The 15,917-nt window shown below is 43.2% G+C and overlaps 1 protein-coding gene across 1 annotated transcript in view; it reads right to left on the bottom strand.

The window, feature by feature from the left end:
* Nucleotides 1-6,057, bottom strand: part of LOC145399746 (uncharacterized) — a 241,072-nt gene extending 235,015 nt beyond the window's left edge. The window contains exon 1 of the mRNA XM_080272294.1: nt 6,035-6,057. The gene's annotated coding sequence lies outside the window, so the exon portion shown is untranslated. The remainder of the gene's footprint in view (nt 1-6,034) is intronic.
* Between the last annotated feature and the right edge of the window lie 9,860 nt (nt 6,058-15,917).

Genomic DNA, 15,917 nt, shown 5'->3' with positions numbered 1-15,917 from the left:
AGGAGAACTGGAGTTGTTCGGGAGATGGCTGGTAGAGTTGAGCAGAGGGTGTTGCGATGGTTTGGGCATATGGAGAGAATGGATAATGAGCGATTGGTATAAAAGATAACTAGATCTGATGTGAGAGGTGTAAGGCTGAGAGGAAGACCACGAATAGGATGGATGGACAGTGTGAAGAGAGTGCTGGATGCGAGAGGGATGTCTGTTGAGCAAGGAAGAGTGGTTGTGCGTGACAGAAAAAAATTGAGAGAAATTGAGAATGAATAAGTGATGACGCAGCCCTGAGGGGATATTCTCCCGCATTTGGTCTGATCAGCTTGTCAGGTCAGGTGCGGGTAAGGGGATGGGTCTGTTATGATGTGGCAGGGGTAAACCAGTTCTGCTGTCGGGCCCTGCTGCGGATGTCACTGATTGCATTGCGCAGTTGACCCTTGTGCGGTGTGGTGCGGTGAGGATCTGTCCGTTCTCCCCTTTGGGGCTTAAGATGCGAATGAATGTGTTTGACTGGATGAGTAAATGGGGAGTGTGTCGTCCTGTCTCGACTACCTCCCTTTCCTTGGGGGAAGCAGCCTAGGTATATAGATAGATAGATAGAATATTTGATTATTTATTTCCCTCGTGAACTTGCGGGAAGATTAAAACATATTTGCACAGCCATGCCACAGAGTCATTGGCGGTAGCGTGAGTAAGTGAAACCAAGTTCGCAGAGAGTTCCACTGGACAATAGCCAAGGTATAGTCTCCTGTAGTAGTGAACGGGTCTAGAACACCCGGGGAAAAAAAAAGACATGAATCACAGACGGTAAGAGTAAGTGTAACGTGGGTAGGTAGGCTGGTAGAATTACCAGCGGGCCTGTTCAAGTATACTCTGTTAAAAGATAGCCTCCTGAATAAGCGGAAAAATCGTAAAAACTCGTACGTTTGCTCAAAAAAAAAAAAAAAAAAAAAAAAAAAAAGGACAATCAGTGGATCGTGAGACTGCTGAATTTCTGACGAGATAGTTATAGTATCAAGATAGAAATAGTAGAGTATGTTTAGTGAATGCGTTCGGAAAAAGTGGCAAAATATGACTACATTTACTCGATGTCTGAAAAACCATTGGCCATGGGAAGGGAAGAGTTAGTTAAACGTGGGTGGTTAGGTCCGTAGATTTTCCCCAGTCCAGCCCGTACTATAGAATTGTCATAGTTGTGTCGCTCCGTAAAAATATTTAGGCCATAAAGGAGCATCTCACTAGCCCTTTCGGCTCCAGTTACGATACGCATCAAAGCAACACCTCACATTTACGGGAAAGCATGCAAATTGTGCTTCAAATAACACGCCGGGAAGTTGAAAATAAAAATGGAGAGACGCTAATGATGATGGAGCGAAGTGCAAGTATTCTCTGTCCTGGAACATGCGGGGTTGAGAGAGAGAGAGAGAGAGAGAGAGAGAGAGAGAGAGAGAGAGAGAGAGAGAGAGAGAACGCAAATGAGAAGATTATAAGGATAAATGAGAGGGAGAGGGGGGAGGGAGAGAAAAGTGCATACCGGGAAATAATATGAGCAGATGAGAGAGAGAGAGAGAGAGAGAGAGAGCAAATATTTAATGCAGGAAGAGTTGTTGGTGGGACAAAGTGAGACAAAGAGCGGCGAGGGCAATGTGGAGGGAGGGAGGGAAGGGAGAGAGAGGAAGGGAAGGAGGTAGGGGGAAAGGGGAAGGAAGGAGAGGTGACGGAGAGGGAGGGGGTATTGTGAGGGGGAGGGGGAGGGAAGTGGTAGGGTGCGAGGAGGGAGAGGTAGATCACGTGATGGAGGAAGAGAGAAAGTGAGAAAGAAATGAAGATGTAATGGGTGAATGGAGAGAGAGAGAGAGAGAGAGAGAGAGAGAGAGATGCATAGAAAAGAGCATCAGAAAGGAGGTAGGACAGAGGAGAGGATAGAGAAACATGATAAGAGAACAATGGTATTTGTACTAGAATAAGACAAGGATAGCAGAGAAGAAAAGGAAGGAGGATAGTGACTGAAGGTGGAGCGGAGAAGGAAGGAGACAAACACTGATAAAATGAAAGGGGAAGGAGGACTGAGGTAGGGAAGGAGGAGGAGAGTGAGGGAAGATCGGAGGGAGGAAGGGAGGGAGAGGGGAAAATAAGGACAAAGGGAGGAAAGGAGAGAAAGAGACAGGGAGGTAAAAGGAAAGGTAGTAACAGAAGGGAGAAAGGGAGGGGGAGGGAGAGAAGAAGAGATGCAAGAGAGGGGGGAAAGGAGAGGATTCAGAGGGAGGGAATACTAGGATAGAACACGAAGGACAGAGGAAGGGAGGGAGGGCGGGAGGGACATAAGACAGAATGGCATGGTAGGGAGGGAAGGAGGGAAGGGAGGGGAGAGGCAAGGGAGGGACAGAAGGACAGAGCACAGGACATTACTTCAAAATTAATTAGAGAGAGAGAGAGAGAGAGTAGGAAGGGCGAGGTAGGAAAGAAACCAGAGATGCAGGAAGGGAGGGAGATTGGCACAGAGGGAAGAAAGTAGAGAATCACAGAGGGAAGGAGGGAAGGAGGAAGGAAGGAAGGGAGGGAGGGTAGGGGGGAAACAGAGAGGAAGGAAGGTAGAGAGAGAGAGAGAGAGCACAGGCAAGCTGGAATGTTCACTCTTTAAAGACGTTGAAGCGGTCGGGAATGTTGGTAGCTTATTGTTGTAGTTGTGTTAGTGGTGACCACGTCTACCACAGTTCGCATCTACAACCTTCATCGTCATTCTTTGCGATCTCTCTCTCTCTCTCTCTCTCTCTCTCTCTCTCTCTCTCACACTGATTTAACCATTAGCCTGTCTTCCTTAACACCCCATAACCATTAGGATAGATTATACAACGTACCTGCCTGCCTACCTACCTACTTACCTACCTACCTTCCTACCTACCAACACTGTTCTTCCTGCCTACTATCTACCCTTGGGACTATCCACTGACCTTCCTGCCTACCCATTAGCCTATCTACACCTAATCTGCTTACTGTCCTACCTACCTGGCTTACTCATCACCATTGAGGCCTCCTCCTTACCTATCCTCTTACCTACCATCCTGTCTAATCACGACCCACCTACTCACTCACCAACTACCTACCTACACATCTGCATACTTAGTTGCCATCTCATCTACCAACCTTTCCTTCTACCTAACATCCCGTCTAGCATCCTCATAATCTACAAACCGACTCACCTACCATCCTGTCTACCATTTCAGCCATGTACGCTACCCACCCACCCACTTGCCATGTTATCTACCTACCACAATATACCCACACATTTACCATCCTATCTACCAGCTACAAACTACCCATCCACCTACCATCCCATCAGCCATCCTATCTACCATATCACATATTCACCCACCATCCCATACACCATTCTAACAGCCCATCCACGTAACAACTATCCCCACCTATCATATATTTTCCCTGTCTACTTTCCTAACCATCCACCTACTTCTCATCATAACTATCAACCTCATCATCTGTTCACCCACCTACCCACCACCTGTCATCCTGTCTACCATCCATAGCATCTACCCACCTACCTACCATCCTAACCATCCATCCCACCCTCCGTCCGTACATTCCCCCCCCCCCCACCAATTCTCAATCACCTAATTTTTCTCACCATTAAAAAGTAAAACCCCCTTTATTTCCCCTTCCTCGCTCCGCTAGTCCCTTACCACTCTCTCTCTCTCTCTCTCTCTCTCTCTCTCTCTCTCTCTCTCTCTCTCTCTCTCTCTCTCTCTCTCTTCAGTACGATTCCATTTATTTTTAACTTTCATTTGTATTCACCTCTTGCCATGGGGGTTGAAAAAATGCTGTCTCTGTTAAGCTCTCCACATCTTTCCATCCTCCCTTTCTCCCTTTTCTCCCTCTCTCTCATCAACCTCCTCCTTCCCTTTTTTTCCTTCTCCCTTCCTTTCTCCCTCTTTCCCATCGTCCTTCCTATTTTTCCCCTCCCCTCCTACCCTTCGTCTCCCCTATCACACATTTTTCCTGCCCTGTTCCCTTCCCCATTCTTCCCTCTGCCTACTCATCTCGCCTTTTTCTCCCTTCCCCATCCACCTCCTCCCTCCCTTTCTCCCTGCCCCTTCCGCCAACTCCCCCTTTATCTGCCAGCTACCCTTCCCTCTCACTCTCTCTCTCTCCCTCTCATCATCAACCTCCTCTCCCCTATCTCCCTGTCCTCCCTCTCCTTCCCTCATCCCTCCCTCTGTCCTCGCCCTCCTTGCCTTTCCACACACTCACCCTCCCTTTTCACCTCCTTTTTCACTGTATTCCCTCCCCCTCCCCTTCTTCTCTGTCTCCACGACCCGTCCATATCTCCTTAATCCCCAACCCCGCCTCCCTCCTCGTTCACCGTCTCCCTCACCCGCTTCTTCTCCCTTTGTCCTCTCCTCTGTCCCTCCCTTTCTCTCATTATCCTCTTCCCTTTCCCCCTCACCCTCTCCTTATCCACCCCCTCCAACATCCCCTTCCCGTCCACATTCCTGTCTCCCTCTCTCCCACATCCACCTCCTCCGTTACTTCTCCCTCTCTCCTCTACCCCTCCCACCATCCCATCTCACCTCCCTGTCCACCTCCATCCTCCCTATCTCCCTTTCTCCCGTACTCCATCTACCCCATCCCTCCCTCTTCTCAGTCACCCCCCCCCCACCACAGTCCTTAAAGCTCCAAATGACACCCAGATACCAACAGCTCATCCTGTCCCGCTCCTTACACACACACACACACACACACACACACACACCGCCCTACTTTCCCTCTCCTACCTCCCCCACACTAACTGTTTTTCACCTCCCCCTCTATAAATCACCATTATAGTCCCCACGGAGTCCCCAGGTAAGCGAAACTGAGGACATTTAGCCTGGAAAAATCTGTACGGGATGTAAAATTAATTAGAGATACGTGAGAGTACCCGCTTAAATAAGAAAACGAGCAAAGAGAGAAATTGATACCAGTAATAAGACTCACAGCAATATTGACAAAAAAAAGCTGCAACAAATTAAATCACTAGAGTACGTGAGATAACACCCTAAATGTTTGGGTAAATAAAAAAAAAAATACGATCCGCAGAGTCAATTAATATTCATGAGAGTCTCCCTGAAAACAACAGAAAAAAAATGAAACAGTATGTGAGACGAGTGATCATAATATTGACAAAAAAAAAATGGAGTCCCGAGTTCATCTGAATATGGAAGATTAGCTCCCCAAAATATCATCATCATCATCATCATCATCACCACCACCACCACCACCACCACCACCACCATCATCATCGTCATCATCATCATCGTCATCATCATTATCGTCAATAACAACAGCAGCAACAACAACACACCACCACCACCACCACCACCACAATTATCATCATCGTCATCACTTTTCCCATCTAAAATAAACTACAGTAGAGATTGAATATGCAGATGATTCCAGTATTAACAAAAATAAAAAAATAAAATGTATGTTTGTGAAAAAATATGGGATAAGCGAAACAGCCCTTAATAAGAAAATAAAACTAAAAAAAAGGTATGATAATTCGAGCCATGATAATCTCGGTAAATAATAATGTATGGCATCGAGAATTCCTTTAATACACTGAGAATAATCCCATAGAAAATTAACCTTCGAAGAAACTAAGACAATACACAGCGTTATAACAGTGGTGATAAATATGTTTATATTTTATATTAATTCATTAGAGGAGGTGAGTCTGCCTAGGAACTGAATAACTAATAGATAAATAAAAAATAGGATAGTGGGAGTAATTACAATATTGAAAAAAAAATGTACACTGGTAGAATCCAAAAAAAAGGCTTGTTTATATAATTTATTGGGGTATCTGAGACGACCCCTCTGAAGAAATGAGAAAAAACAAAAGGAAATAAAACAGTACGATTCATCACACTATTGACGAATGAAATTTACGTTGTGTAGTGCCCATTGGACGGCGTGAACTGTATCCTTTGAAAAATGTATAAAAATGAAGGAAAATATAACACGACTCATCATAATATTGACTTACCTTGTTTTACTCTTGACGCGATTTTTTTTCTGTCCTCCTTATTTTCGTCCTTGCGGGTTTTTTCTCCGGGATGATGTTTCGTTTATCTTGGGTAATTTTTCCCCTTTTCCCTTTTTTCCCTCCTGTGGATGATCTTGACGAAGCACCTTTAGTCTCTCTCTTTCTCCTTGGCCCTCTCTGTTTCTCTTTCTCGTGCCACTTATTTTTTTTTTTTTATAGATCACTCAAAATTCTCCATCAGGTCTCTCGTTCTCTCTATCAATTTCTCTGTCTCCTCTCTCTATCAGTTTCTCTACCTCAGCAGCCCTCTCTTGCAGCCCGTGGGAGTGGGTAAGGGGGGTGAGGGCTGGAGGGGTGGGTGAGAGGGCCGGGTTTAAAGGGTGAAGGTGTTAAAGGGCTGGTGTGTGTCGGGGAGAGGGCTGTGGTGGTGAGGGCTGGTGGAGCATGACGTCCTCTGTGCACTAAGGTTCACCCACAACTGGTTGGCTGGTTGCTCGTGTGTGTGGATGGGGGGGGAGGGGGGCTTGATCCCCCCTTCCTCCCCCCCCTCGCCCTACCACCACACACTCCCTGACTCCCTCCCTGTCTCTCCTCACTGCCCCTCTCTCTCCTCCCTCTCTCGATTCTTCTCCCTGCCTCCCTCTCCTCTCCCCGTCCACACGACTCCCTGCCTCCCTCTCCTCTCTCCTCGCCTTGCTATCCTTTCTCCCTGCCTCCCTCTCCTTTATCTACTCTCCTCCCTAACTCGGTTCTCTCTGTGTCTTCTGTATCTCTCCCTCTCCTGTCTCCATTTTTCTCATTGCCTTCTCCTCCCCACTCCTTACCTCCCTCCTTCTCTTCTCCTCCTCCACCCTCCAGCTCTTCTCTTCCTCCTCCCTCCCTCCCTGGGATGCTTCCTTCCGTCTCTCCACCCCTTCCTCCTTTCCACCCTCATCATATCCCCCCCCCCCTCTCTCTCTCTCTCTCTCTCTCTCTCTCTCATTTATTCATTTATCTGTGTACCCGGTAATATATGTGCATGTATCTGTGTATATCTCTGCTGTCTGTCTATCTATCTATCTAGTTATCTGTGTATATTTATTTTCATATTTATATGGAAGTATAAATATGTATCCCTATTCTAATCATTACTTTTGCTCCATGCCTCTTCTTCTCCCTTTATTTTCCCTACTCGTCTTGCCAGTAACACATCACTCTCTTCCTCTGTCTCCGTCTTCTACTCTCTCCTTCTATGACTCATCACTACCCCTCCCACTCCTTTTTCCCTCTACATCTTTCCTCTTCCTCTCCCTCTAAAATTTAACTCTCTCTCTCTCTCTCTCTCTCTCTCTCTCTCTCTCTCTCTCTCTCTCTCTCTCTCTCTCTCTCTCTCTCTCTCTCTCTCAAAATGACTCACCTGTCACTATACTACTCCTCCCTCCCTCACCCTCTCCCCCTTCATCTCCTGTCCTCCCTCCTCTTCCTCGTCCTCCTCCTCCTCCTTCCCTCTTCCCTCAACCACCCTCTGCCTCCCTCTCTCACCGTGACATCCCTCTCCTCCCTCCTTCCTTTCCCCCCCCTCTTCCTCTCCCGCCCTCTCCTCCATGATCCTCCTCTCTCTTCCCTCTTCGTCTTCCTCTCCCTTTCCCTCTCCGTCTTCCTCTCCCTTTCCCTCTTCCTCTCCTTCTCCCTCTCCCCTCCCTCTCCCCTCCCTCTCAGTCTCTCATTCTCCCTCTTCCTCTCCTTCTCCATGTGGCTGACTCTTCTTATATATCCTTATTTTTTTTATTTATAGGAGAGTCCTTGGCAATTCTTTTACCCTTTTTAGTCTGCCTTTTCTAAATTACCTTTTCCTATCTACCTTTTTATTCTACTTTCTCCAGTCTACCTCTCAACTACCTTTCCATGTAGCATTTTCTTAATTGGCATTTCTGAAATACTTTTCTAATTTACTATTTCTAAATCATCTAACATTCTCTCTCTCTCTCTCTCTCTCTCTCTCTCTCTCTCTCTCTCTCTCTCTCTCTCTCTCTCTCTCCTTATGGCAACTACATGGCTATAAAATTATTGGCAAACGTTTCCAGTCAAATGAAGCAAAGTATTTTTAAAGCAAGACTGGAGAGAGAGAGAGAGAGAGAGAGAGAGAGAGAGAGAGAGAGAGAGAGACAGACAGACAGACAGACAGACAGACAGGCCTAAACGGTGACAGAGACAAAGGTGAAGTAATTTTCGTGGCCTTACCTGCTGACCCCTTGACCTATGCTGACCCAAGGAAGTACAAGCCAAGAGAGAGAGAGAGAGAGAATTTCTACTGTATTTTCCTACCACTTTTTTTCTTATATATATATATATATATATATATATATATATATATATATATATATATATATATATATATATATATATCTTAATTCCTAATACTCTTTATAGTAGTATTTTTTTTAAGCATAGTACTTAATGTTTCTTTTTCACATGGTTGAGATTTTTTCCACCTCTCCTTTTCTTTTTCTGGATATGCAATATTTTCTGGGTATGGTATATTATTTGGGTATGCTATATTTTCTGGGTATGGTATATTTTCTGGGTATGCTGTATTATCTGGGTATGCTATAATTCCTGGGTATGCTATGTTTTCAGGATATGCTATATTTTCTGGGTATGGAGTATTTTCTGAATATGCTGTATTTTCAGGGTAGGCGATATTTTTTGGGTATGCTATATTTTCTTGTCGAGATATATTTTGGTCTGTAACGTTAATCATCGTTTTTCTTTTTTACACATTTTTTGTTTAATTACTGCCTCTACCTGAGTTTTTTATTTACCTGGCTTGATATTCTTATGAGTGGATTAATTAAGTGTTTTTTATTGGTATTTTTGTATTTACCACCTGATATGACTCCCATAAGTGAATAAATAAGAAATTATATTATATTTATTTATTTGTTTACTTACATACTCGTACAGAGAGAGAGAGAGAGAGAGAGAGAGAGAGAACAGCGACCCCGAGAGAGGGAAAGGGGGAGAGGAAGGGGTGAGGTAATTACTTTGACCTTGGCTGTTGACTCCCTGACCTAGGTTGACCCCAGGAAGTACAAATCACCCTCACACCATCCCATATTTTCCTAATAATATTTTCCTATTATAAATCATGTATTTATTTACCATAATTCATATTTTCCCACTATTACTCTTTTTTTTTTTCACTGCAGCGGATCTTGTTTTGGGGTACTATAACACATGTATTTTCTCATTATTACTCGTATTTTCCTAGTATACTCATATTTTTCCTACCGCAGCTTATTTTTTCATATTTGCTACTATAACTCGTGTATTTTCCGACTCCTATGTTTCAACTATAATTCATGGTTTCCAGCTATAACTCATATATTTTCCAACTCTAACTCATATATTTTCATAGTGTAACTCATGCATTTTTCTAGTAACCAAAGCTTATCCGTCGGCATGATTTAGTGGGCAATGGGCAATTTAAACCATTTACTTTATTCAGATTTGCATTGAAATATTAAATACACTATAGTTTTTTTATTAATATATATATACATTTTTTTTTGGATTCGTGATATATATTTTATTGTATCTTTTGTTGCCATTGTATTTTTTGTATTTTTTTCTGGTGTTTGTGTTTTAGTATTTTTTTCCCGTTTCCTTCCATTAATGTAACTTTCTTATTGTATCCATCTGATTTTTTTGCGTTTTTTTTTTTTTACTAGAGAGAGAGAGAGAGAGAGAGAGAGAGAGAGAGAGAGAGAGAGGGAGAGAGAGAGAGAGAGAAAGAGAGAGAGGTTCCACTATCATATTGACATTATTCACTCCATGACGATTCTGACTTCCGTTCTTTGTCTGTTTGGGTTCTCTCCAGACGATTTTGTATTGTTTATTAGGAGGTTTCGGAGCTGGAGGGGTTGGGTATTGCATTCATTCACCCCTGTTTTTGTTTTGTATTTTCTATTTGCATTTCTGAATATTTGCATTTCGATAAAGCTGTTAATTATACAGTACAGTGCAAGTTTGGAAGTATGGTAGTTTCTCTCTCTCTCTCTCTCTCTCTCTCTCTCTGATTTTACCAAAGATTATTCACTTTATCTTGGCCGTGATATTCGTCTTTCAGCAACTTATTTCACGTCGCGGAATAGGATGATGATGATGATTACAATTATTATTTTTATCATCATCATCATCATCATCATCATCATCATCATCACATAATTGTTTCAGGATATTTTTCAGTGAATTCCTATCTTCAGTATGCTCGTAGTACAATATTTCCTAGTAAAGGTAAACAGTGACGAGCACTCAGTGTTCCAAAGCGTTATTTACACACACACACACCCACCCACCCACACACACACACACACACACACACACACACACACACACACACACGATCCATTAATCCCTTCTAATACACAAACACACCAACATTTACACAGTGACCTCGCCTGCACCTCCCTCATGCAGCATTCATTGACCCTCACTTGACCCATGACCCTTGAGCCGTGACGCAGCCCTCACCTCGAATGACCTCGTGACCTTTTGCCAGTCTGCTCTCTGCACTTGACATCTCTCCACCAGTCATTCATCCTGGCTTCATATTGAACCATTCTCTATGATTCTCTTTTTCTTTTATTTTCAGTTTACATTCAACTACTCTTCAGATTTTTATTAGTTTTGCTGTAATGCATGATGCTGGAGAGGGACACCTTCCCGTGGTGACACCGATATAATCAGGTGGCTCCTTTGCCCGGTTATACAGACGTCCCTCAACGGCGCCCCTATCTCCCAGAAGGAGGGGGGAGAACCGCAGGATTGGGAAAATTCAGCCTGCAGCCCACCGTCTTCAAACAAGCCTGGGGCCACGGCATCAACAGCCTGAGGACATAATTTTTGTTCTATTCTTGCTACTGTCAGACGATTTTATTTGGCTTAAGAAAGACGCAGTGGGGTTGAAGAAATTACCCTTCACGAATACTATGTCTTTTATTGTGTCTTAATTATGTTCTTTTCCGGCTGCCACCTGACAGTTCCATTTAGTTTAGTAATTATACATTTCGGGCTGAAGAGGTTAAAAGTGGTAGCAGTAATCCCTGACTCATCTGAACCCAGCGGACCGCAGGCTTAGTTTGCCCTCCTCCTGCTATCCATCCTCCTCCTTGTGTGGGATATAGAGGGGATTGAGGGACGTTTGTATAACCAAGCAGGGAAACCGCCCAGTTATATCAGTGCCACCACACGAAGGCGTCCCTCTCTACCACCATGACAAATATATGATGAAAAATAAGCACCCAGTCTTACTACAGTGCGTTTACTCTAACCTGGCAAAGATCCTGAATCCCCCCCGTTCTATTTAGCTCAGTTGATAGTCATGTGTGGTCAGATTGGAAGATATATTTGACTAGTAACCATGGAGACTTTTCCGTACCTCATAACAAAGGCTCATCAAGGTGCATACAATCACGACTTTGTTTTTGAGGTGTGGGAGTTGTCCAGTTCCGTCAGATGAAGACAGACCGAGCTATAGATTAACATGTCCTTTCCCTGAGGGCTGTTGTCTCTCCTCTCGTGTTCCTGTCGCTGTTTTTAAAGGGGTTTACCTTTTCTCTTGTGGTCGCATGTTGGTTAATTTCACGGTGACCTGTGACCTAGACCTTGATTGAGTGTGTGTGTGTGTGTGTGTGTGTGTGTGTGTGTGTGTGTGTGTGTGTGTGTGTATTCCATTTTGGGTCATTTCATTGTTTCATTTTCGTATTCAGTTTACTTCAGCTTTAATTTTGTTATTAATTATATCTCATTCCACTCTTTAATTCATTTCCTGATTACATTTATTTAAACTCACTCCATTTTACAAGTTAATTATTTCTTTCATTTAAACTCGTTCCGCTGATTAATTTTTCTACACATTTAAAGTCATTCCATTATTCACTTCATTAACTCGTTTGTACGACCTCTTTACCTGTATCTCATTAACCCCTCACTCCTAGGAGGTGTAATTTAGTCTTCCTATCTACTGACGCATTTATTTGGATTAGGAGAGATTTTCCTAACTGGAGGGGGTTAGATCTAGCATTCATTAATTCCTAGAACATGTGAGGTCTCTCCTAAGCTTAAGAAAATCGTCTGTAAACAAGAAGAAAGTGGAAGGAGGCGCCATTGACTTAAAGGTGTTGTTCCCGTCTGCACCAGCTGCTTATGTTTATGCACGAGTCAGCCTCCTTAATATTGGATCTAAAAGTCTTCGTGCTGCCTTTAACGTCTTGAAAATCTCTCTCTCTCTCTCTCTCTCTCTCTCTCTCTCTCTCAATTAATCCATATCCACTTTACTATGCTAATCTCACACTTTGTTCGTTTTTTTATCGCCATGCTAATCCCCCACTTCCTCCCCTCCCCTCCCCTCCCCTCCCCCAATCCATTTCCCATCCCATTAAGTCCCCCTTTAGTTAATCCTCAAACTAATCCCCCATTCGCCCTCTCTCCTCTCCCAGTCCTCTCCCTCCTCATTGAGTCCCCCCCTAGCTAATCCCCAAATTAATCCCACACTCGCCCCATCCCCTCTCACAGTCCCTCCTCCTTCCCCTCCCCATGAAGACGCCTAAACTAATCCCCAAGCTAATCCCACTCACTAAATTCTCCCTCAGTTAAATCCCACTCACTTTACTAATTCACCTCCCTCTTTCTTCCCATAACTAATCCCCAAACTAACTCCCCCACTTCTCTCCCCCAGTCCCCCTCCCCTCCCCATTAAATCTCCCCTTGTCAATCTCCCTATTCTAATTACACTGGTCCTTAATTGCTCGTCACCGTTTTTGCAAGCAGGGAAAGTATTTGTCTTAAAACCACACAAAACGTAATTAGGACAAAAGAAAAGGGAGGGAGTAATTTGGTCAACTTTATATTTTTCTTTTGACTCATTATTACTTCCAAGGATCGACTGATTTGGTAATGCTCCGAGGGTTAACTGGGTTGTTAGTGAGGTCGTTAGGGTGGTTAGAAGGAATGAAACAGTACGAGGGTTTACAAAGGAAGGCAAATTGTAAACCTGCCTTTATTTTACTGATTTTATTTTTTTTTTAGAGGGGAGGTACTCGTTGGGTATAATACCTTTCTATTTTCATTACTATTATTACACATTATTATTATTATTATTATTATTATAGTATTATTATTAGTGGCGGTGGTGCTGTTGTTGTTATTACTCTTATTTTCATTCGTGGTCATGGAAAGGTAGGTATTTAAGTATTCTCAGTAATGACGCTATCTAGTAAATATACCTTGTGTATTTGTCAGCAAAATTGTCGTCAAATCGTAAATTGGAATCGGTCCTCTTACAGTCATTCCAATTATCGTTAGTGCTATAATTACCATAATGACTGCATAAAAATAATCTAACCGGAATATGCAAGGGGTAATTACCGCTATTAATATGTGAATACCTTTTTAATATGAATTCATCCCATTACGCTAAGTCGCTCCGGCAGTGCTGCTAATTTTTCTAGTTCCCCATTTAACCCATTGACACTGATTTACTTTATCCGTACAATCATTTTTTCTAAATTAACAAAACACTTCTCTTATTGAATGGGTTAAAACGCCTCTCTTATTGAAAGGGTTAATAAAGGGTGTAACGAAGCCCTCCAGATCGAAAAAGTGTACCCATATGTAATTATTTCTGCACGACATACGAAAAATGAAATGTAAAAGATGTCCTCAGGTCCAAAGAATTAATGTAATCAGCATTGCATGATCATATATTTGTGAGCACAATCAAGGAGACGAGTATTATAATTGAGGTATAGATAGATAGATAGATAGATAGATAGATAGGGATGGATATGTAAATTGAAGATATAAAGATGAGATAGCTAAACAGATAGATAAAATGATTGATAGATAGATGGATAGAGATGGATATATATAGAGATACGATAGACGGATAGAATGATTGATTGATTGTTAGAGAGAGAGAGAGAGAGAGAGAGAGAGAGAGAGAGAGAGAGAGAGAGAGAACTACACCAAGAGCACTAAATCATCCACCACATCAGTAAGGGCGAAGTGGCGTATTGATTGCACTAATTCGTCGGCCTTATGGCAGATTGAAGGAATGAGAAGTGAGGGGGGGGGGATGTGTAAATAGGGTGGGATTAGAGTGAGTGGGTGGGTAAAGTGTGTGAAATATGGGCGGTGATTCTCTCTCTCTCTCTCTCTCTCTCTCTCTCTCTCTCTCTCTCTCTCTCTCTCTCTCTCTCTCTCTCTCGCTGCCTTTCATCCTAATTCCACCCTTTTAACACAGCTCTATTCATCTGTGCATTAATATGAGCGCACGCAGTTTCAACTTGCGTGCGTGCGTGCGTGCGTATGTCCTTGGAAATCTTGTAAATTCAACCCGGAACGAAAAAAGAAATGTCCTCCACGTACCTCTTTATTTAATGTATGAAGTGGGAGCGAAGGGAGGGAGGACGTGCGCTTTCAGAGGACCTTTTGCGCTTTCGGGGAACTTGCCTTGCGCGTTCTAAGGAATTGGCTGCGCTTTCTTGGAATCTTGGTACGTCAGCTTGTTATTTTTTGTTGGTAATGACGGGATATGTGTGGGGATGGCTGGGTAGGGACTGGATGTGTGTGTGTGTGTGTGTGTGTGTGTGTGTGTGTGTGTGTGTGTGTGTGTGTTAATTTTAGGAAAATATATTCACATTATCCTTCGCTTCTTAATATTTTGTCTATCTGTCTGTCTTTTGATGTACCTGTCGATATGATTTTTTTTTTTCAGATTTTTAACAATATTTTCCCCGTCTTTAGCTATTTTATATATTGCCATTATCCACATATCTCTGTGTTGATTTGTCTCCTCAGTATATATGTATCTACTGATCATTTATTTAGTTACGTGGCCTAATGTACAGTACAAGTTTGATCGCTGGAGAATAAATGGTACGAAATGGTACCCGATTAGAAAAATATATTGTACAGGTAATACGTAATGTTAATAATCTCGCTGTCTTTGAAGGTTACGTAACACCTTTTCCTAGGCGATTTAGTTAGCTCCTTTCACCCAAACACTCTCAGGTTCTTACACCTCACTCTAAAATGGGTTAAATCGAGAATAAGAGAGAGAGAGAGAAAGAGAGAGAGAGAGAGAGAGAGAGGGGGGGAGGGGGGTTCGTGCGTGGGAGGGTTAGTTAATGGGCCTATGACTCAAACTTCTAGAGTTGTCTCGGCATGAGAGGGGTTACCGATTCCAGTACCAACAACACTCAAGCCCCTGCGACTCACCGCTCACGCTCAACTCAGTCTGATGTTAGCGGGAAAAAATGCTAGAGATATGGCACTCATTCACAGTTCATTCCTAGTGTTTTTTTTTGTTTTTTTAACAATTGTACAAAATTTCGCCCAGATAATTGACGCCTCATATCTTTTACTCTCTTCTGCTGGATAAACGTGCCGAGGCTGAGAGAGGCTCGGTATGTTTCTCTGGCCATAGGTTATATACTTTTATTTTTTACCTAATGGATCAGGAAGAAATGTGGCGCACGTAGCTTAAAGTGTGATGCAGAGGCAGTGGAATGGTTGGCGAAGTTTTGTACCTGGCTGCGCATCATCATCATCACCACCACCATCATCATCATCTCAAGGGGAAAATTGTGCTGAGGCGTCGAAGAAAGTTGTGTCTACAGGAGTTTTGATAATTCTTTTCTCCCGGTTCTTTTCTTCTTCTGGGTCCCGGTATTAGAAAATGGAGTCTGAGGGAAACTTTGGGGTCAATTAAGTTTCTTGGGGAAGGAAGGAAGGAAGGAAGGAAGGGAGGGAGAGAGAGATGGGAGCGAAGGAAGGAAGGAAGGGAGGGAGAGATGGGAGCGAAGGAAGGAAGGGAAAGAGAGATGGGAGCGAAGGAAGG

This window comes from Coenobita brevimanus, chromosome 50 (assembly GCF_032717465.1).
Source record: "Coenobita brevimanus isolate Jiangsu-jjx chromosome 50, ASM3271746v2, whole genome shotgun sequence".
NCBI classification, from domain to species: Eukaryota; Metazoa; Arthropoda; class Malacostraca; order Decapoda; family Coenobitidae; genus Coenobita; species Coenobita brevimanus.
The sequence above is the reverse complement of the archived record's forward strand: the minus strand, read 5'-3'. Positions and strand labels throughout refer to the sequence as shown.